This window comes from Kogia breviceps, chromosome 5 (genome assembly GCF_026419965.1).
Source record: "Kogia breviceps isolate mKogBre1 chromosome 5, mKogBre1 haplotype 1, whole genome shotgun sequence".
NCBI lineage: Eukaryota > Metazoa > Chordata > Mammalia > Artiodactyla > Physeteridae > Kogia > Kogia breviceps.
This window is the reverse complement of record NC_081314.1, coordinates 70,802,470-70,825,419: the sequence shown is the minus strand read 5'-3', so window position 1 is coordinate 70,825,419 and position 22,950 is coordinate 70,802,470. Positions and strand designations below refer to the sequence as shown.

The following is a 22,950-nucleotide window of genomic DNA, read 5'->3' as shown; positions in this document are numbered from 1 at the left end:
CAAGACACTCTTCTAGACTCATTAAACAAGTTATGGGACATTAAGACTGCCGCTTTCCACTGCTTTATCTGGCCCAGAACTTGTGGCTGCCCTGGAATGAAGGGATAAAGGCAGGTCTTGTCACTTCTGTAAATGGAAAGGATTTCTAGAGGCCATCACAAGTACAGGGCGAAGTTCAAGGCTTTGCTATGGGACCTGTGTAAATCATGTAACGTCCCTGAGCTCAAGCTTTCCTATCTTCAAAGTGGGGCTAATATCACCTACCCATCAGGGTGTATGTAATCATTTCTTGGAATGCCGTACCCAGCATGCAAAGCACAGAGCCTGCAGGCAGTGTGCATTAATCAATGCTCACCCCCTCATCTTCCAAAGTTTCTATCTACAATTTCTCAAAGCCTATGGTTCTGTGGTTCTAACTTATTAGAACTATAACTGAGTCTTATTATAAGCCATGTATGCTCACTAGGTCTCCTAGATACTGTGTGTCCCCTGACTGTAAATTCATTTATTTTGTCATCCAAAAAATAAAATTCATGTGTGAAAACTTACACATCCAAGCATTATCCACCAAAAGCAAACTTTGGAACTGCTATCTAAAAATGTCCTTCGAATCCAATTGATGAGCTAGACAGTAGTAAAAACCCCAATTTAATGTCCAAGACCTCATTTAAACTGTCCATCAGCCCTATGAAAAAGATTTCCCAATTGTCCACGGAGGAAACTAAGGGTCAGGGAGGCCAAACAACTGTCTAAGATTTGGGGGCTAGTAAATGGTAAAGCCAAGACTTGACCCCAAGTCTTCAATATCAAGCTCCACGACCTGTGTTTTATTATTTTGCAGTTAAAACTATACTATGGACAGCTATTCTGCTAGAGGCAGAAATATACCTGAAAAAAAATCTTCTGCTATGTTCACATTTTAAAACAAAGTCTGAACTTTCAAACTAAAAAATGTTCACATTAAAAGTAGATAGATCCTTCTTGAATGACACCTTGCTGTTATGTTCTATTTTTTAAATTTATTTTATTGAAGTAGAGTTGATTTACAATGTATTAATTTCTGCTGTACAGCAAAGTGATTCAGATATATATATGTATGTATGTATATTCTTTTTCATATTCTTTTCCAATATGGTTTATCACAGGATATTATAGTTCCCTGCACTATACAGTAGGACCTTGTTGCTTATCCATTCTATATATATAATTGATTGCATCTGCTACTTCCAAATTTGCAATCCATCCCTCCCCCACCTCCCCCCTTCCCCTTGGCAACCACAAGTCTGTTCTCTATGTCTGTGAGGCTGTTTCTGTTTCATAGATAGGTTCATTTGTATCATATTTTAGATTTCACATGTAAATGATATCAAATGATATTGATATCATCAACAAATATCATATGATATTTGTTTTTTTTCTTTCTGACTTACTTCACTTAGCATAGTAATCTCTAGGTCCATCCATGTTGATTCAAATGGCATTATTTCATTCTTTTTTATGGCTGAGTAGTATTCCATTGTGTATATATAGTACATCTTCTTTATCCATTGATCTGTCAATGGACTTTTAGGTTGTTTCCATATCTTGGCTATTGTGAATAGTGCCGCTATAAACATAGGGGTACATGTATCTTTTCAAATTATAGTTTTGTCCGGATATACACCCAGGAGTGGGATTGCTGGATCATAAGGAGAAAAGGGAACAATCCTACATTGTTGGTGAGAACATAAATTGGTGCAGCCACTATGAAAAACTGTATGGAGGTTCCTCAAAAAACTAAAAATAGAAGCTGCCATATGATCTTGCTGCTATGTTCTTAAGTGAAATAAAGAGCTCAGAGCCCTGGCACTAAGCAGACATCTGCCAGGTATGTGAGAAGCAGGCCTGAGAAAGGTTAGCAATGAGCTAATATCAGGGCAACTCAAAAACATTATTCAAATGTCTAGGCTCATGATCAAATGAATCACGGGTAATCCTAGCATGAGCTTCTGAACACCCCCCAGTGCAACTGTTAGCTGCCACGATGTCAGATGCCCTGCATTAAGAGGTGCACAAAACAGGCATTTGCTGGCACCTCCTGTCCTTAAGAAGGCACAGTGTACAGGCCTCGCAGATATAGGCGCTGAGTCAGACATGCCTTAAGCTCTCAAAGAGCTCACAGGTTCAAGAGGGACACACTCGCCCATGATAAGACAGAAGGAAAAGTGTGCAAAGTACCAGTACGTGCAGTGTCCTTTTGAGGGTCAGGAAGAGCTCTGCTGATGATGCCTCCTAAACTGAGCCTGAAGACCCAATAGGATTTCCACGTATGAGGAGGAGAGAAATAGGCCCAGAGAACACAGTGTGCTAAGGCCTTAAGGAGATGAGTTCAGGGTGTTCTTCTTGGGGAAAGTGACTAATCTGGTGAGGTCAGGGGCAAAAAACATGGAGGGAAGTGGTGGGACATGAGGCTGGAAAGGAATGCTGTGGACAGAACATGGAGGACCTTGTGTGCCAGGCTAAAACACCGGCTCTTGAGACTCATGGCTACTGCATTTTGGAAAATGACACAAGAGAAAGTTAGATGGAACTGAATCCCCTTCTATAATCAGCTTCCAAGCACAGCAAGGGTGGGAGTGTCTAAATGAAAGCTTCCTCTGGAGGGACCCCTTCTCTGTGGCCCCATCCAGAGAAGTCAGAGGAGTGGGTGGCCCTCAGAGTTGCCCCAAACCCACCCTTCCATTGACACTTTCCTCTAGTCCGGAACACTCACCCATGGAAGACCCAGAAAAGAAACCAGGTCTCGTGTTCCAAACAGGATTTCCATATGTCAGCACTACACAATTTGATGAACCAGAAGAACACAGGCTAAACACAAGCTCTAGCCTCTTTTCTGTCACTCAAGAAGCAGGAGCCAGGGGCCTATCCACACATATTATGTGTGCTCAAAGCTCCATATCACAGAGCTCCCAGTCAGGCTGGCACCACGTGACTGGGGCCTTGTAATGAGCCTGAACTGAGTGATGCCACCAGTGATGTTATAAGGAAACCTTTCCCTTAAAGGAGACTTTGTGGCAGGTCCCATATGTCAAAGGCACAGGCAAGATGTGACCCTTCCTGCCCTTAAAGAGCTCCCAGTCTAGAAACAGAGATAAAACATAAAAGCAGGTGATGGCAGGTGCCATAGAAGAAGCACAGATAACAGCACAAATCTTCATAACAACCTGTGGGTTGGTGGTTATTTGTACCCCCTTGACAGATGAGGCAACTCATCAGGTTAACTGACCTAACAAATCACACAGCTAGGAAGCATCACAGCCAAAACTCAAATCCAGATCCCATGCCTGTAAGCACCATACAGTTTTACTTTATTGCCTCCTGGCCCACTGTGTTGTGAGTTAGCAGAAGAGAGAGATGGCTTCTAGGGGAGTGTGGATGGTAGGGAACGGATGGTGATCAGAGGTTACTTCATTCAGAAGGTGGCATCTGTGCAGAAGTTTACAGGAGGAGCAGGAGTTCTAGGGATGAAGATGGAAGAGGTTATCTCAGAGGTTATCTCAGGCAAAAAGAACAGCATGAGTTACAGCATGAAGGTGAAAAAATGAGTGAGCAGGAACATCAAGGGTGTTCACAACGGATAGGTACCACTGTCTGGTTATGATGAGCCCTGGGTAGCAGGGACAGGAGTTTTTACTTAAATGCCAAAAATACTAGGAAAATGTTATGAATAACAAAATAAGTGAATTTAAAGTCAGGGAAATACCACTGAATATACTAGGAAAATAATAAATGTTCCAAAGCAGGACTGTGGCATGGTCTCAGCTTTCCTTGGGATTCTGCTTCAGTGCTAAGACCATGCACTAACCTTTCAGGACCTGGGCCAGAGTCATGAGTAAAGGGCCTTCAGGTCCTTTCAGGTCAATCTACAGCGGGACACTGGACCCTCTGGAAGTTAGGACTTCTATACTTATCTCATGGATCCTGACCTTCTCGAGAACAGTTTCTACAGATAACTAAATGAATTCCAGGCCCTCGCTGGAGCATAAGTACCCCCCAGTTGGTAAGAGCATGGAGTACAGGACGGGAGTTATAGAATCAAAAGACCTTACACTTGATTCTCGGATTCTCCACTAATTAACTATGGAATGCTGAGCAAGTCACTTCCTTTTAACTAAGGCACAGTTTCCTCAGTTGTAAAATGGAAATGATCATACTTACATAGCTAGGTTCTTGTGAGCATTAACAAGGAATCTGTGAGATTAAATATAAGGATATGTGTTTCTACATGTGGGGTGACATGTTTAGAACAGGTGATCCCCCTGAAAGCCACCCCATTGATAGAAATAGTATAAAAACTGCCCAATCCTCCTGGTGAAGTATCTAAATCTGGAATTGTCAACAATTTTCCCCCTGTTGAAAATTGAGCTATATTCCCCAGGCAAAGTCATTACAACTTTTTGTGCCAAATTGTTTTCATCTTTTAAATGACCCAGTAATCTCACTTTGGGCAATATACATAAGGGAATAATCCAAAAGGAAAAAAAGAAGGCAATTTGTTCAGAGATGTTATTCATAGTGCTATTTCTAGCTCCTTATATATCCCTCTATTATAGCACTTATCTCACTGTGCTGTAATTATCCACTCCCATACGCCTCCAAATTATCTTTGAATCCATCCCCGGCACCTAGCACAATGCCTGGCATACAGTAAGAACCCAATAAATGTTTGTTGACTAAATGAATGGGTAATATACGAGAGAAATTTTAAAAGAAATTCAAGTGAGCAAAAACAAAACATTGCTTTTAAGAGATGATGCTAAAAGAGTGTAAAAAAAAAAAAAAAACAAACAGAAAACAAAACAACACTGGCGGGCTTCCCTGGTGGCGCAGTGGTTGAGAATCCGCCTGCCAATGCAGGGGACACGGGTTCGTGCCCCGGTCCGGGAAGATCCCACATGCCGCGGAGCGGCTGGGCCCGTGAGCCATGGCCCCTGAGCCTGTGCGCCCTGAGCCTGTGCTCCGCAACGGGAGAGGCCACAACAGTGAGAGGCCCACGTACCACCAAAAAAAAAAAAACACCAACACTGGCAACTATAGACTGCAAACTATTTGAAGAGGAGTTTGTGAAGAAGCCTCAAGAGTGAATTTCAGATGATTTCGTCTATAATCTCTGAGCATCTCCAGGCTTAGGCCAAGTGCAGTATAAGATCGCCATGAGACACCTGGGAAAAGAGGTCACATGCTAGGTCACTTTGGCCTGGTGACCAGAGCACGAGGCTGGGTCAGGAATCTTGGATTCCCAAACTGACTCAGCCACTACCTAACATTGACTAATCACCTAACTTCTCTGAGACCAGTTTCTCCGTTGAAAATTGGAGTACTGGGCTTCCCTGGTGGCGCAGTGGTTGAGAGTCTGCCTGCTGATGCAGGGGACGCAGGTTCGTGCCCCAGTCCGGGAAGATTCCACATGCCGCGGAGCGGCTGGGCCCGTGGGCCATGGCCGCTGAGCCTGCGCGTCCGCAGCCTGTGCTCCGCAACGGGAAAGGCCACAACAGTGTGAGGCCCGCGTACTACAAAAAAAAAAAAAAAAAAAAAAAGAAAAGAAAATTGGAGTACTTACAGGGAAGTCCAGCCCATTAAAAGGAATTACAGGGAGCAGGGCAAGGGCCAGCAAGTGTGAATTCAAATGTAAATAAAAAAGGAGGGCTGAGGGGTACCCTTGGACCAGGGTCCCCAAGGCAAGGTGGGGCTTTGAAGCCCCAGCTCTTCCGGGCCCCCACTGAGCCTTCTAAATCCGATAGGGTGGCTGAAGGCGCCTCACCACAGAGTTTACCGGAGGCAGGAGTCTCTGCAAGAACAGAGGACACATCAAGGAACAACAGTATGTTAAATATGGCCCATGAAGTCACTATCACTCTGCTGTTCTGTATTCTTGGTGGGAAAGAATGCTTTATACAAATACCCAGAAAGAGCAAAGGAAGCGGCATTTTCTGCGGGGCTCATCGTGGGGCGTTCCAGCAGCTCTCAGCCAGGAAGTCAGAGGCAGGAAGCCACTGCCCTCAGGTCCTTGGCCAGAAGCTCAAGGCTAGAAACCAAAGCGGGGAGCACTCAGACTCCTTAGTCCAAACCAGCTGCAAGTCTGTGCAGCCCACTCCACATCCATCGGGGTTTCTCAGACTGCTGCCCACTTGAGCTTGACGTTTCTCTGGAGGAAACTGCACCTGACATCCTACAGAGTTAGATGATCCCACCAAAGAATGTCATGAACCCATCCCCTTCTCTCTGGTTCCACTTCGACTACCCTAATCACTGTGACTACCACCTTTCACCTGGATCATGGCTTGCTTCTACTCCTTGCAAGGCGTTTCCCCCACAGAAGTCAGAATGATGCTGGTAAACGTAACTCAGATGCTTGCCATCACACCTCAACTCAGCTCCAAGCCCCATCTCAAGCTCACTGATACCTACCAGCCACTGCCTTGCCCTGATCTCATGCTTCTCCCCCAGCAGTCCACTACCTTCTGGCACACTGGTCTCCTCTGTTCCTCAAACACAGACTCATTCCCACTTCACAGCCCTGGCACTGGCCTTGCCCTCTGCCTACAATGCTCCCCGCCCAACCCTGACTTTCCCATGGCTGGCTCCTTGTCATTCAGAGCTCAGCTTAAACATCACTTCCTGGCCTCGTCCTCATTCCCTCAGGGGCAGAGCACCCTCTGTGAACCCTCCTAAGTGTTACTTATTATTCTCTGCTGTTTACATGTTCATCTATTATCGCCTCCTCCACATAACCCTACTAGAATGTAAGTTCCAAGGAATCACTGTTTTGTGTGTCTTTTTCTTCACTCTAAACCCAATACTGGATCAGGTCCCAGAGCAGTAAGCGGCACATAATTGGGAATCCAATAAAGACTTAATGAAATTAGATGAATGCACGCCACAGATGACAGAAGCCTCAAAGGCTGCTTCAAGGCAAGTAGCCCAGCACTGCGGCTAACATCCTGGACTTCAGAGTCAGACACGGATCACTGATATTTGCACTCAGGAGCTGTAGGAGTTCAGGCAAGTTTTCCCACTTCTCTAGGCCTTATGTATCTCAACTAAAAAGGGGACAACAGGATTTCCCTGGTGGTGCAGTGGTTAAGAATCCGCCTGCCAATGCAGGGGACACGGGTTTGAGCCCTGGTCCGGGAAGATCCCACGTGCCGCGGAGCAACTAAGCCCACGCACCACAACTCCTGAGCCTGCACTCTAGAGCCTGTGAGCCACAACTACTGAGCCCACGTGCCACAGCTACTGAAACCTGCTCACCTAGAGCCCATGTTCCGCAACAAGAGAAGCCACCACAATAAGAAGCCCGCGTACCGCAACGAAGAGTAGCCCCCCCTCGCCACAACTAGAGAAAGCCCGCATGCAGCAACAAAGACCCAATGCAGCCATTAATTAATTAATTAATTAATTAATAAGGAAAAAAAGAAAAATAATATTAAGGGTAGGGTGGGGTGGGGTGGGGTGGGGTGGGGTGGGGCGGGGGGGGACAACAACAGCACCTGCCTTGTGGGAGTGTGGGGAGAATTAAAGGAGATAAACCATGTGGAGCGCCTAGAGCAGGGCTCAGCACAAACAAAATGTTCGCTGTCATCAACTGCAGCCCCATCTTCCAGGCGGGAAAACTGAGACTCAGAACGGTGCATGCACCTTCGCCCAAGTTAGACACTGAGTTAATAGCAGAGTCAGGTTAGAAAATCCCCGTTTTAGTCTCTGTCCAGTGCTCCAAAGACCACATTCCTTAGACAATAATAATAACAAAAATACCTGATATCATGTCATCGATTTATATATTCTGCCTTGTTCCAGAAAATACCTGAAGTACCTGACAAAAGATGTACACCGTTTATGATTTTTTTAAAGTAATAAAATTGGGAAGGGAGATGGAAAAATAAGTTGAAGGAAAGGGACAGAAATATAAACCTTATGTCTCATACCATTTGCTAGAGGTGGGCTTCACATTTGGCTCTGAGCTTCCCAGACCAGAGGGAAATACCTGTGTACATATGGTCCTTGGGAACACTTGGTTACTGAAATGTCACAGCACTGTGTGAGGAGGTGTCACCACCCAGGTGAGAAACACCCTGGTTTTTCACACTCTTGACAGCTGAATTTCACCATCTGCTTACTCCTGATCACATGCACTCTAAAGCCACACGACCTGGGTTCAAATCCCAGCTCCACTACCGATTGCATGATGTTGGACAACTTACTTATTAACTCCTCAAAGCCTCAGGTTCTTCCGCTTGTAAAATGGAGGTAAAAAAATAGTACCTAAATGGATAAATAAAATGTGGTGGTATATATACAATTTATTACTATTCAGCCATAAAAAGGAAGGACATTCTGACAACTGCTACAACATAGATGAACCTTGAAGACATTATGCTGAGTGCAATAAGCCAGTCACAAAAGGACAAATACTGTATGATTCCACTTCTATAAGATACCTAGAAAACTCAAATTCATAGAGACAGAAGGCAGAATGATGGCTGTGGGGCTGGGGGAGGGGAGAATGAGGAGTAAAAGTTTAATGGGTACAGAGTTTCCATTTTGCAAGATGAAAAGCATTCTGGAGATTGGTTGTCCAATATATGACTGTACTGAACACTACTGAGCTGTACACTTAAAAATGCTTAAGATGACGGGGCTTCCCTGGTGGCACAGTGGTTAAGAATCCACCTGCCAATGCAGGGGACACGGGTTCGAACCCTGGTCCGGGAAGATCCCACATGCCGCGGAGCAACTAAGCCCGTGCGCCACAACTACTGAGCCTGCGCTCTAGAGCCTGCGAGCCACAACTACCACAACTACTGAGCCTGTGTGTCAGGACTACTGAAGCCTGCGTGCCTAGAGCCCGTGCTCCACAACAAGAGAAGCCACTGCAGTGAGAAGCCCGTGCACCGCAACAAAGAGTAGACCCTGCTCGCCACAACCAGAGAAAAGCCTGCGTGCACCAACAAAGACCCAACACTGCCAAAAATAAAATAAATTTTTAAAAAAAATTTTAATGGTTAAGATGGTAAAAATCGTTATGTGTATTCTACCAAAATCAAAAATACAATTAAAACAATAGTACCAACTGAATCATTTTGCTGTACAGCAGAAATTAACACAACATGGTAAAACAACTATACTTCAATCAAATAATTTTTAAATAAATAAATAAATACCCCACCAAATAGTACCTACTCACAGGTAGCTGTAGTGGTGAATCAATGTAGGTCAAGTGCTTAGCCCAGTGCCTGGCACCCAGAGAGCAGTCAATGCATGTCAGTTCTCCTTATGGGCAGCAATAGCATTCCCATTGGTACTACCAACCCTAACCTCTTGGTGCCCATGGTCAGCATCACAGCGGGAAAACATCCCAAGCCTCCATGCTTCAAGGTAGGCTCCTCCCACCTGGTGAGCAGAGCCTACAATCACGGCCCAGGCACAGCGGGGAGGAGGAGGTGGAGTGCACCTGCAGGTTCCTGGGAGGGAAGTCCCTGTCTCCCGCGTGCTTCAGAGCCGCTTAGAGAGCTGCTTCCCCTCCCTTCCTCACCGACCATACAAGCTCAGGTGTCAGAGCACTTTCTCCCCTCTATTGTGATCTGTCACCTAACGCCATGGGCATCAAAGCACTTCTCCAAAACACATCTCCAAGATCTTTCCTGCTCGAGAGAAAGAGGCCCCCAAGCTGATCAGAAACTGATTAGGGCTGTGTAACATCTGGGGGACTGTAGTAGGGTGGTGCCCTCTTGGTCTCTGTTGAATGCTGCTATCACATCAAAGAAGGCTAAAGAAGTCTCTGTCTGTGTGTGTGTGTGTGTGTGTGTGTGTGTGTGTGTGTGTGTTTAAAATCTACTCAGAATCAGGGCTCACCTATGAATGGGAATTATACTCCAGAATTCTTGCAGCTTTAAGAATAGTGGGAGAGGCTTAGACGGAAAGCTGTGGTCAGTTTCTTTCAAGGCCTGTGCATAATTTCACCTCCACCGGTAAAGCTGAAATAAAGGCCTCCACTATTCAGTTCCTCCTCTTGGACAAGCTATCATCCTCTTTCAGGAAAGAAAAAGATAACAGGCAGCAAAGCAGATCAGAAGGTAGCAGCTCACATTCAAACAATGTTCACATGACCCAAAGAAGAAAAGGGTAAGTAGAAACCAAAGATGAAAAAAAAAAAAAAAAAGTGAAATTAAAAAACCAACAAATTCAGACCTTTGAGTCCATGTAACGTGATAGAAAGAGGTCTGACCTGGGAGAACTTGGTGGCAGTTCTCAATTTCTCACAAATTAGATCAATAAGTGTGGGCAACTCTGGCATCCTGAGTCCCAATTTCCTCATCTGCAAAATGGGCATCTTCTCTGCCTTTGTCTGAAGGGGCAGCTTCTGCATAGTAGAAGGAGGAATGACCCGAGAATAAAAAGATCTGTATTCTAATCCCACCTAACTAGCCATGTACCTGCAAGGCAGATGAGCTGCATTCCTGGGCATGCCCTTCCCACCATCATGCCGTAAAATGAAACAGATCAATCAAATCACCCCAACTCTGGCAGTCCATCAGATCTAAGCAGTGTCCACACACCAGGTATTTATTGCAGAGTGGATGCCGTGCAAATGCTATACAGAAACCTTTTGCGTACTCTTAAGTCCAACCATAACTTTGCTTTGCAAGATAAAACTAGCCCTCCCCAAGTGTCCACAAACATCCCTTCTGGGGTGTTACTCTAGCCCTAGCAATCAGACAGACAACAACACTCCCAAATTATCTTTCTCCCCAAATTAAGTTAGGCCTCAGGTGGGAGGAATACCTCTCTAATTTTTAATATACGAATAGAATTTTTCCTCAGGCATAGCCTGTCTCTAAATCCCACTGTGAGAAGTATTACCCTGGGAAAGCAGCTGTCCACAGCCCAAATGAAAGCAGCTAGTGCGCCCAAGCCACATGCCCCATCACCATGCAAGCGAACCAGCCCTCAGGACTCTGAGCCGTGGGTCTGCAGGCAGAAATGTCACTGGCTCCGGCAATGATATACTCACGCGCCGTCAGGCCCCACAGGCAGCTGGCCTTCCGCTGGCCCTCACTCTCTCTCACACACCCTGAGTCCCACTGCGAGGAGGTGGTCCCCAGGCCCGAGGGGAACAGCACTGAAACCTTCTCTCCTCCGCTCCCAGAACAAGGGGCAAAGGAAAGGAGGGGGAGGGGTGGGGGGAGGGGGCGACTTTGTTTCTGGAAACAAGAATTCAAATCCTGCTTCTCCTAAACCCTGAGTCACCTCCTTCCCTTCCAATAGATCAGTGTGGTGGGTAAACATTTCCATATATGGAGAAGCAGGCTGGAGGATGTCAGAAAAAATCACCCTTCTCTCCTCTGGCACTTGAAGAACATGCCCCACTAAAGACAGAATTCCTTATTCAGAGTGAATGATTAACCCCCAAAGAAGTGGAGTCTCAACTGTTCCACAGGCTCTCCTCTTACAGGAAAAAGGCTCCCCTGTCCAGACAACGAAGTGACTGGTTTGAAAGGCTTTAAGTTCGTCTTAGGAATGGGGCCATATAGAATGCAACTACATTTATGAAGTCAATTTATTACTGGGGAGGGGGGGTGTTTAAGAGGATGCACCTGAAGAGGTCACCAAGAATCCAGCCCACAGTTCTTTCAGTGGCAGATGAGCATGAAAACAACCCCTGGACCCCAATCCCTGACCCCCTTGGGCCTAGAGTCCTCTTGGGAACTTAGTTTCACATGAGTTCTTCATAGGACAGACACCAGGCAAGAAGACCCAGAATAAAACCAGAATTCCAGGAGAAAACTGGAGCGGGGCAGGGGGCACAGAAGAGTGACGTGCCCAATTGAAGTTGTAAGATTCATTCCCTTAGTTTGTAAGATTAATTCTAATCCCAAGGTCCTGAAAAGTGTCCAATGACTAAACTGAGCCAGTGGAGTCAATCAGGGATGAATCTGGTCTGAAATGACTCCAGACTGAATTGGAGAAGAAAGGAGAGAGATGCAATAGCAGTGTGGGGAAGTCGGGGTCTGCTCAGAGAAGGAATCCGTATCTTGGCTTCCTAGTGGTTCTATTCCTTAGCACGATCTTATTCTACTGTTGGCTGTAAAGGCTTTCTATAGGTCAGATGAGCCATCGTTCAGAATCATCGCCCACTTGCTGCTTTGGGGGCCTTCACCATGAGGATGCTTGCTCTCATCCCAAGGCAACCTTCAAGCAATAAACACCACTGGTCGGGGAGCAAGGGGACTCAAGCCCTAAGCCCAGATTAGTCACTCCTTACCACTTTGGACAAATCTGTTCTCCTCTCGTAGCTTATATTCTCTCATCTACAAATTGGGTCGATATCCCAAAATTGTCCAACTCTGTGCTCTAAAAGCAGCTTCTGTCCAGCCTATCGAACAGTCCTGACATTTATTTTGATCACTTGTTTTCTATTTTTGCAAGCATGCCACAAGTACCTGAAAAAATGGCCAAACACTTCTTATTCATTGCATGTTTCATAAGTAAACACAAATAGAAGTGATTACTAAATGAGGTAAGGAAAGAGGATCAGAAAACCTTCCACCACATGCCAGAACCAGAACTCAGCACGGAATTCTTGCAACTGCAGTACTCCCAAGAGGTCCCAGAAGTAGGCATGAAGAGGGTAAGGAGATGGTCCTCATTTGTAACTGACACTGAACAAGCCATCAGACTTAGTGTTTCTGCAGAAAGACTGTCATCCTTTCAGGAGCTCAGAGTTCCTTCCAATGTTCCAACAGGAGCATTTCAGCAGAGGAAAGAGCTATTCCATGGAAAACAGCTACCCAGGGATGACCTGGGAGCTCTGTAAATCAAGGACCAAGGAGGGAACTACAGAGACAGGAATGAAAACCAGAATGAAAGGTCCCAAGCTACCCTCCATTCTGCTAGTAGCATTTGGAGATCAGTTTCCTTATCCACAAAACAATCCTTCATTCCTTAATGTATGTGTGTCTTTCTTCCTCGTGACTCCTGACAACCACTGGCTCTGGGATCTCAGGGGGAAGAAAAGACCATAAAGGCCACTGATCCCGATGTCTCTCCTATTTATGAATCAAACCCTCCCCCCATGGCATCCCTGAGGTCTCCAGTGAAGTGCAGATCATTATCTCCTGCAGCTGTAAATTCCGTCTTCCCAACAGAAAGTTCTACCTTATATGGAAATAAATATGGCCTCCAGGCCTTCAACCTCTGACTCCTTATTCTGATTCTCTGAACCATACAAACAACCGATGTCTGTCTCATGGGTCTGGAACTTTCGTAGGTGAATGTGGCTACAGAAACAAAGCTCTCCAAGATCTCACTCCTCGGTCACCCTGGCTGCCTCCTGCCAACTTGAGGCCCATCCTTTTTGGATTTTTCCAATAAGCATTAGTGCTTAGCAACCCTCTGCCTATGTACTGCTGGCCTTGTGGGTTCACAAGACGTACCCTATTAAATCCGAGTCACTGAGAAAAGACTGAAAACAGACTCTGAGATCCATTCCTCAGCCACATGGACCCCATCACCCACACCACATTCCCACCCTTTGTGGAAGAAGCTCAGGAATGCAGATCCCCTCCCCAGCTCCTCACTCCTGCTCTCCAGCCTGGCCAACCTAAAACTGTCTCCAGGATACAGGACTGTTTCAAGGAACGTTAAGAGCAAGCTCTGTAAGAAAAGAGCACCTTGCCAACATAAGCGCTCTCAGAATCACAAAGTAGCCTGTAGGCAGGGCAGCAGGGCCAATTTGCTGATCACAAGGCTGGGAGCTCGCGATCCCTGACCACTGCCGGCTCCATTCTCCTCAGTGTCCTTCCAAAATGGGGGAAAAAAGTGTTCTTTTCTGCCACTGTTCTGATGTGGCACTATTTGAATTCAAGGTACGTGTGATAATGATGCCTCACATTATTGCATTCTTTACAGTTTAGTAAGTGCTTTACCAGCCAGTCTCATTTAATTCCTACTGACAACTATCCCTGGAGGATTATACCCACTGTAGTGATAGGAAAAGTGAGGCTCAGGGAGGTTAAGTATATTCCCAAGGTCACACCGATGGTTAAGTAGTGAAAAGAATGCTGGTTTAAGAGTTAGACTATTTAAGATTCCAGTTCCAATTCTGTTGCATATGAAGTAAATGACCTCTGGCCAACTGTATGACGTTTCTAAACCTCAGTTTCTGCAGCTGAAAATTAGAGATGAAAACAGCCCCTCTGCCTACCTCTCAGAGTGGTTATGAGGATCAACTGAGATAAGGCTAGTGAAAGCCCTCTGGAAAATGGGTAGGCATTACAAAAGTGTAGGGGATACAGTATTTGTTTTTCTCTTTCTGACTTACTTCGCTCTGTATGACAGACTCTAGGTCCATCCACTTCACCACAAATAACTCAATTTCGTTTCTTTTTATGGCTAAGTAATATTCCATTGTATATATGTGCCACATCTTCTTTATCCAGTCATCTGTTGATGGACACTTAGGTTGCTTCCATGTCCTGGCTATTGTAAATAGAGCTGCAATGAACATTTTGGTATATGGAATCTAAGAGGAAAAAAAAGGTCATGAAGAGCCTAGGGGTAAGATGGGAAAAAAGACATAGACCTACTAGAGCATGGACTTGAGGATATGGGGAGGGGGAGGGGGAGGCTGTGACGAGGTGAGAGAGTGGCATGGACATATATACACTACCAAGCGTAAAGTGGATAGCTAGTGGGAAGCAGTTGTGTAGCACAGGGAGATCAGCTAGGTGGTTTGTGAACACCTAGAGGGGTGGGATGGGGGTGGGGGTGGGAGGGAGGGAGATACAGGAGGGAAGAGATATGGGAATATGTGTATATGTATAACTGATTCACTTTGTTATAAAGCAGAAACTAACACACCATTGTAAAGCAATTATACTCTAATAAAGATGTTTTTAAAAAGTGTAGGGGAATTATTGTGATTACTTGTCAATGACTGTGCATTCCATTACAAACACAAAAAGCAGCAAGGTCATTCTCAAGACAAAGACAGATTAAGACTCAGGGAACTGAAGGGAAATGATTCGACATTCTGCAGGGTTCTGTCTATATGCTACTCATTCTTGCGGTTGAAACTCAGCAGCAACTGTCAGATTTTCAGCCCCACGTCACAAATGTCTCCAGGACTGCTCAAGACAAACTCGCCCTTTTTGGCTACAAGCAAATGCCAGGCCAAAAGGAGGTAATAGATATGGGCGCTGGGAAGACCCCCTGAGAGTCTCAGTTCTGAAAACGTGACCTGCAATGTTTTCCTTGGAGGACTTGTTAGAAACACGGGCTCCAGTCTCTGCAACAAGCCCGTAGGGAAAGAAACGCACGGTACGGAGCTATTTACCAGAGAACACTAAGGAAGTTCCCGAGCATGAATTAGTCAAGGGTACAGGATATTTCAAGCTGCAGATTCCCAAAGAAATCTCCAACCCATTAAACCTCCGGCCCAGCTCACGGAGCCTCAGCCTGGCATTTGGGCAGCCCAGGCTGCAGAGAAGCCCGTTTACATACCAGAGGTCCTGCAGCAGGTCACCAAGAGCCAGAAGGCACCCAAGAAGATCTGAGAGCTCAGGTGGGAGAGCCTGGCTTCCTTCAGGCCTCCCCCAACACAGTAGTCATCAGGATTCTCTTCAATTTCTGCAAAGATCCAAGTCATCCATGGCATTTATGGAAGAGACGTATCTTCCCCAAAAATCCATTCTCAAGGCTGATGTACATACAGCTCAACGATGACTGTTTTCTAGTTTGCATTTGATCATCTGCTTCCTTGTGCTAAACGGCGAAGGAAGACCCTACATTATTTTGTTGCATAGATGTGTGATTCCTACCATGAGTGTGTGCCTGCATCCTCAGGGATGCTACAGCAAAGGGCTTTGAGATGCAAACAACCTCAGGGAGTTCACAAGCATGGAAGAGAAAGGCTGACCATAATACAGGACAAGAGACTTCAGTAGGGTCCCCCTTGATGGGAGAGATGCATTTCCAGGTCAGTTATTAAGAGGCTAGAACAGGAAAAGGGGGAGGTGAAAGAGTAAAGGACATTCCAGGCAAAAGGAAAGATTTGAGCCCAGGCGATAAGGAGCTATGTCCAGTGAACAGCAAGCTTAGAGGATGTGTAGGGAACTAGTGGGACGGGTGGGCAGGTGAGTGGAGACAAAGAGTAGCTCAGCAAGGTAAACTGAAGCCAAATAATAGCTAGAGGTTAAGGTGACTGGATTCCAGTTCTAAAAACAGTCTTTTTCTGAGAAGCAATCTTCAATCACACCACTGATCATCTTTTAAAAACTAGTCTCTTTGGGCTTCCCTGGTGGCGCAGTGGTTGAGAGTCCGCCTGCCGATGCCGGGGACACGGGTTCGTGCCCCGGTCCGGGAAGATCCCACATGCCGCGGAGCGGCTGGGCCCGTGAGCCATAGCCACTGAGCCTGCGCGTCCGGAGCCCGTGCTCCGCAACGGGAGAGGCCACAACAGTGAGAGGCCCGCGTACAGCAAAAAAAAAAAAAAAAAAAAAAAAAAAAAAAACTAGTCTCTTTGGCTCCTCACTGCTAAATAATAACAATAACAACTATAATTTATGGAGTATTTCATCTGTGCTGAGCACTGAACAAAGCAGGCTGCATACACTGTCCTATTTAACCCCATCAACAACCCTGTGAGCTAGGCAGTCTGGCTCCCATAATACAGATCAGGAAATGAAGGCTTAAAGATAAACTGTGCCAGTCTTAGAGAAAGAAAGTGGGAGAGGCCAGGATTAACTAACTCACAGTGCAAACTCAACCCCCTGCAATTCTAGACCATACTCTCCAATTTCTAACCTTCTTCTTTCCTACCGCCCAGACTCTTCCTATCCCATTTCTATGAGATAAAATCATCCTATCACACATAATAATCCTACATAACAAACATAATGATCTCCAAAACTGGTTGACAAAATTCCTTATTTGATTCTGTTTCCCCACAAAGCCCTTGGAGTCAGGAAACTTGTCTGTGTTCTCAGCACTGTACACACAGTGGACAATCAATAATTACAAGTTATTCAGCTAGACAACATCTTTGAAGGTTGGGCCGTGGAAGTAACACAATACTGGCTGTAATTTCCACTCTCTTCTAAATAGAAATGGAACTAATCTCAGCGAAGGTCCCAAGATCCAAAGGGGTGACACAGCCAAGCTGAAAGATACAGGTCAAGAATCATGTGCCTGGAGCAGCCCGAAGGCTCTGCAGCTACTCAGGGGATGCATGACTCTGAACCTACAGCCAGGTGCTCCAAAGGCCCATCAGAAGGAGACGGACAGGACACGTATTTTCTTGACAAAAGGAAAAAGCTCCGGGAACCTCATAGCTGTGACTTGTGCTATGCCACTTTGCCTTTCAGCCTTAGTACAAAGACAGACTGGGCCAGCACAGTGGTTTTCAAACTTTTTTTTCCCTAGCAGTAGAGCTTTTCCATTATGCAAAATGCTTTGTGGATGCTTAGCTTGTAACGAAGATAAAAGAAGAGCTGCCAAGACTGGGCTCCAGAGCGCCCTTCCCTCCTATTCTTCTGACCATTTGTCACCTCCCTACCTCGCAGCCCAACCCCAAGGCACCTCTCGGAGTCTCTCAGGCTCAGGGGAGCACAGCTTGAAAACCAGCAGCCTCTGAGAGCTTCATAGTACCTTCCAGCTCTGATTCTAGTAACTTCCAAGGTCTGAGATATACCTCCTTTTAAGCAGCTCTGCATTTTTACCAGTGAGACAGGCCATATATGGTGTAGCAGGGAAGAAAGAGGTCTCAAAGTAGAAAACTAGAAAACTTGGATGATAATCTATTTAAAGACCTGTGTTCTCAGAAGCAAGTTATTTAAATCTTGCTAAGCCTCAGTCTTCTCATCTGTAAATGGTAAATAATATTGTTATCCACCTAATAAGGCATTTATGAGAATTAACTAATTTCATGCATAAGTTGCTTAGCAGAATGCAACAATAAATACTGTGCTATGATCACTCCATCTACAAATCCATCTATGTCCACAGATGTAAAAGCAGGTAGCACTGCATCCAGGGCAAAGAAGATGCTCAACAAGTGACAGAGGTCCAATTTTCTCCTTCCTTGCTCTCATGGACATTTCAACCTAAACAAACAATATGATGGCAATAAAGAGCTAAAGGGAAGAATTCATTTCATGTCCCAAATTCCCTACAGATCATCTTTGAAAATATGACTTCTTGTCTCTGGAACCTTTGAAACTCATGGCCATCTCAGGCTTCCGAGGATGTCAATCAAGACAGTCCAGGGTGGAGAAGGTGAGTTTGAGAAAACCAGGTCACTGGCACAGGAGAAAGTGTGAGACTTGGCATCCCAGGATCTGGCTATAAAGCTATTATCATTTTTATTATAACCTCAAGTAAAAAGTTGAACCACTGAAAAAATAACTTAGAATGTGCCCAAAACTTGGGAATCACCTCATCTTGAGGCCCCTGCTCCAACTACAAGATTCCCTGTCTCTCACCTGAGTTTTGCCCCAGGTTCCCTAACATCCTGAAGGTGCTGCCAGGTTAACCCCCAGTTTCATCCCAACTTTCGCAGGTGACCCCTCACCAGTGCTCTGAACTGCACAAAAAATAATGTCCAACTTCCTTCAGGCCAGCACTCATGGCCTCCAGGATGGGCCCCAACCCATCTTTCCAGTCACACCTCCCATTATATTGTCATTACGGGTACCCTCCCAACTCCAAGGTTTGGCCATGCTTCCCCCAGGACTGTGCCTCCAAATCTGAGTGCCAGATCTCTTAACTGTGCAGTGGGAAAGAGGAGCCCTTGGGAGTGGTTTGTGATCAGGATGTAGTCAACAGCATCTTCATTGCCCCATCCTTTCTCTAAAGATGGTCCCACCAACTACTGGTCCATAAACATCCACATGATGGGAAGAAGAAATATTTGTGTATTTCTTTGTCGTCAACAAAGGTTTTCACATGCCGCACCTTTTTAAACGCTTAATGTAAGATACGACCATGACACCCACTTTATAAATGAGGAACCTGAGGGTCCAGAATATAGTCAGGAGCTGAGCCGGTAGCCAAGCACAGGGCTTTGGCTCCAGAGCCCTTACACACTACACTCTCCCCCAAGAGCTGAGTGCAACTGAAACCCTGCTATAAAAGGTGCTGTTCTCCCGGCCAGCTCACTGCATGGCCCCGGGCACATCACTTTCCTTCTCTAAGCCATAAAATAAGGGCTCTGAGGTTATCCCACACATCTACGTACCTCTCCCCTTGAAAGATTTCTGAAATAAAGCCTTATAAGGGAATTACCAAGGTAACGTCTTGTGTATGTGTTTGGTCAGTTCCATCCCAAGCTTTCCCTCCCAAACTCCCACACCCAACCCGAAAGAAGGAAGACTGACTGACCCGAGTGTCAAAAAGCCACCAGGACTCTACAGGACACAATACAGGGAATGCAGCATGGCAGAATCACCATACAGACCAGCAAGCTGCTCCCCAAGAATAACTGCAGTCATGGTCACAGTGCATGAACCTTGTCAGCAGATTGCTGGTTTGATTGGCAATTTATAATAAGCTCAAGATGCACAAGCATTAATGCGGACAGCACAGTATGCATCTTACATGCCCCACGGCCTATGGGCTCCACGAGGGAGGGCGATGGAAAAATCCCTCTTTCTTTCAAGATTCTGAAGACATTAGCACGTCTTTTCTCTTTAGCACGAGCAACTACAATTGCTGCCTGACCGGAACACTCCCATCCGGATGTGAACAAGCTGCCGTGCCCTCTCTGTGCTTTCTCCTCAAGTCCGAATGCTGACTGCCAGGCTCTCCCAGGACCATAGGATCCTAGATCTGGCAAAACTCAAATAGCAATGGTCCAACTCCTGTAAACAACCTGTCTGGGGGCATTCATTCATTCAGAAAGCATCACTGATGTCTCCTTAATGCACAGCGATAGGATGAGGCTAGGTTTCTACTCTCAAGAACCCTGCACCAATATCTTCAGTGGCTTCTCAGTGGCCACAGAATAGTCCAAGCGCTTTATCTAATATCTCAAGTTTCTCAATAACTTGGACTCAATCTTCTATTTCCACCATGAACTCCCTCCTGCTCCCACTCAGCACACACTCTTTGCTTTATTCAGACTGAACTCTTAGCTCTTGGTGCTTTTGCTTGATCTACTACCCTTCCCCATGCCAAGATCAGTTTATAGATAATCCTACAAGACCTACTGGTAGTTCTCAACTGGAACAAGATTGCTCTTTGAAGAAAGGCAGTTATTTCAGCAGTGTCTCATGCATTACAGGGTACCCAGCATCTCTGGCCCTGACCACTGAATGACAACGGTGGTCTGGCCTCCAGCACTGAGATAACAAAAAACACTCCACCACATTCGCAAATGCCCCTTAAAGTGATGTTACTGCCCCCCCCAACGGAGTCACCAGACCACCGTCACCCTGCATGAAACCTCCCTTGCTTCTCGGTCCAGCCAGAACAGTCTCTCTTCTCTGGATTTGCTCAGCCTGCTACCTAGGACAGGGACAGTGACCTTCCTCGTACTAGTCTCACTACGTACTTGACATACTCCCTTTCCAGGGAGGGCTTCCAGTGGGAGAGTCCATGACTTATATCTGCCCCTGGTGCCCAAACTAGCACAGCACCAGGCTCATAGTAAGTGTTTAATAAACATTTATGAACAAATTACGTAGTAAACAAGACAACTGTCCAGGGCGTGACTCTCAGGACGAGATTAAACCGAGCTGGAAAATTACAAATCAACCAGTGCTGTCAGTACTAAGGAGCACTCATTGCAGGGGCTGAGACTGAGCAAATGGCTTGGTTTTCGGAATATTAAGTCTAAATAAACAAATATGAAGTAGAACACTCTAGCAGTTGTATTACAGTATTATAATTAATTATACATATTAAGTATTACATATTAAGTATTGGGGGGGATGATAGCCCTGGGCTTTTTTTTTTTTTTTTTTTTTTTTTTTTCCGGTACGCTGGCCTCTCACTGTTGCGGCCTCTCCCGTTGCGGAGCACAGGCTCCGGACGCACAGGCTCAGCGGCCATGGCTCACGGGCCCAGCCGCTCCGCGGCATGTGGGATCTTCCCGGACCGGGGCATGAACCCGTATCCCCTGCATCGGCAGGCGGACTCTCAACCACTGCGCCACCACGGAAGCCCAAGCCCTGGGCATTTTTAAATGACTGTCAGTGGCTGATACATTCTCTCAATTGGCTCCAAGTTCCCTTACACCCTCTGAAGTGCCTTCCTGTGCCACAGAAGCAGACTGCTAGAAACTACATTTCCCACACTCCCCTGAAGCTAATAAACTAGATTCCAGGAATAAGAGGTACTTGCGTGAGACTTAGAAGGGTGGAAGTGAGGCTAAGGCCTCCGGCTGCTCCTTCTGGCAAGCTACACCTTGTAATCATAAGTCAAAATGCCGTTCCATTTGCTAACCCAATGTCCCCCCGCCAGCCATGAAGACATGGACCAGAGAAAAATGTCAGAGGTCTCTGTAGGGGCTTCCTAATCCCATCTCTCTTCTCCCTGCAGCTGTGGAATAAATCCTTAAACTCAATTGCTATAGAAGCAGCCTCCTGGCTCCCACTGTTCCAGCCTTTCCAACAATTTTGTCAGCATCTCTTTCCCCCCATTAATCCCTTTCCATTTAAATTATGTGGAATGTCTTTCCTGCACTTAAGCCTGAAACACACAGGGGAAGGGGGGGAAAAAAAACCACAACAGATCAATTAACTGCTCATCCATTCGTCTATTTCCAATCTGATGGCGACCTCTGTCTATCTATACCTAGATCTTCTCCGTTGCCTGTGGGAAGGGGAGAAAAATATGTCACTTTACTGTAACCAGCCAAACAGACCTAAGGGACATAAGTAGCAGATGTCATAAACTAGTTGATGATCAACAGAAACTCTAATTTTTATAAAATGAAGGACGCTTATAGCATAATTACTGACTCTTTCCTGAGAGTTCTTTGGCTTGACCTCTTTGTTTTCCAGAACTGCCACTGAATCCTTCAGTACCTCAAAGGCATACTGGCTGCACACCTAGCCCATCTGCTCTGTGCAGCCCCACAGAAAAGGCCTCCAGAAATGTCTGTTCCAGTCCTTGTTTCCTTGTTTGTAACACAGGGGTAGCAATAGTACTTTCCTCGTAGGTTTGTTTAGAGGATTAGGTGGATCACTATGAATAAAGCAGCTATAAGAGCAACTGGCACACAGTGACTGCTTACCACGTGTCACCTAGTGTATAACCTAGCAGCAATCTTAGGACACAGGTCTAAGTCCTGTTTTATTGATACAAATGAGGAAACTGAGACTCAGATTCTATAACTCTCCCAAGGTCAAGATGGCTGGTAAGCAAGGAGTGGAGGCAGGATCCAAATCCAGCTCCATGGCCTCCCACCAAATCCGACGCTCTCTGCACCTCAGCATCCTGCTTGCTAATATGAACACCTAGTGGAAAAAGGTATTAAACAGGAGGGGCAAAACCAGCCCAGCCATAACGGGGCTGTACCTTTTTGGGAGCTCTCTGGGCCTCACAGGATGATAAAGCCAATGTCATAAGCCCTGCCCTTCAGCACAGTCAGCTCCTGTGGATAAAATTAGCTCAGCTCTGCTCCAGTGCTACCTGGAGCCCCGAGGCAAAACTCACCCCAGGCACAGCTCGACCTCACCTGACCCTCACTCTCAGGAAGGGTCTCTCATGCACCTCATTAGGGCCTGAGATGACTCATTTTGCTCTTTCCAGCTCTGGCTGCTAAGGTCACCTCTCTGCTCTCCAGAAAGGCAGCTCCAAAGGAGAAGTAAAGATAAAAAAATCAAGCAACCGTCCTGCATTCCTTTCCTCTAGGGCAGCTCTCGAGCAAGGATGGGGTGCCTACCTGCTATGCCAGCTGTGCCCTGGGGG

The 22,950-nt window shown here is 46.0% G+C and overlaps 1 protein-coding gene across 11 annotated transcripts in view; it reads right to left on the bottom strand.

Moving 5' to 3' along the window:
• LPP (LIM domain containing preferred translocation partner in lipoma) overlaps window positions 1–22,950 on the bottom strand; it is a 714,682-nt gene that overhangs the window by 646,068 nt on the left and 45,664 nt on the right. For 3 of the 11 annotated variants that reach the window (XM_067034208.1, XM_067034212.1, XM_067034210.1), the window contains exon 2: window positions 15,541–15,666. The exons of 4 other annotated variants lie outside the window; for them this stretch is intronic. The gene's annotated coding sequence lies outside the window, so the exon portion shown is untranslated. Of the gene's footprint in view, window positions 1–9,891; window positions 10,014–10,264; window positions 10,400–11,050; window positions 11,313–15,540; window positions 15,667–22,950 lie in introns of those variants that run through there. 4 more of the 11 variants (XM_067034209.1, XM_059064962.2, XM_067034211.1 and 1 more) reach the window with 4 other exon arrangements.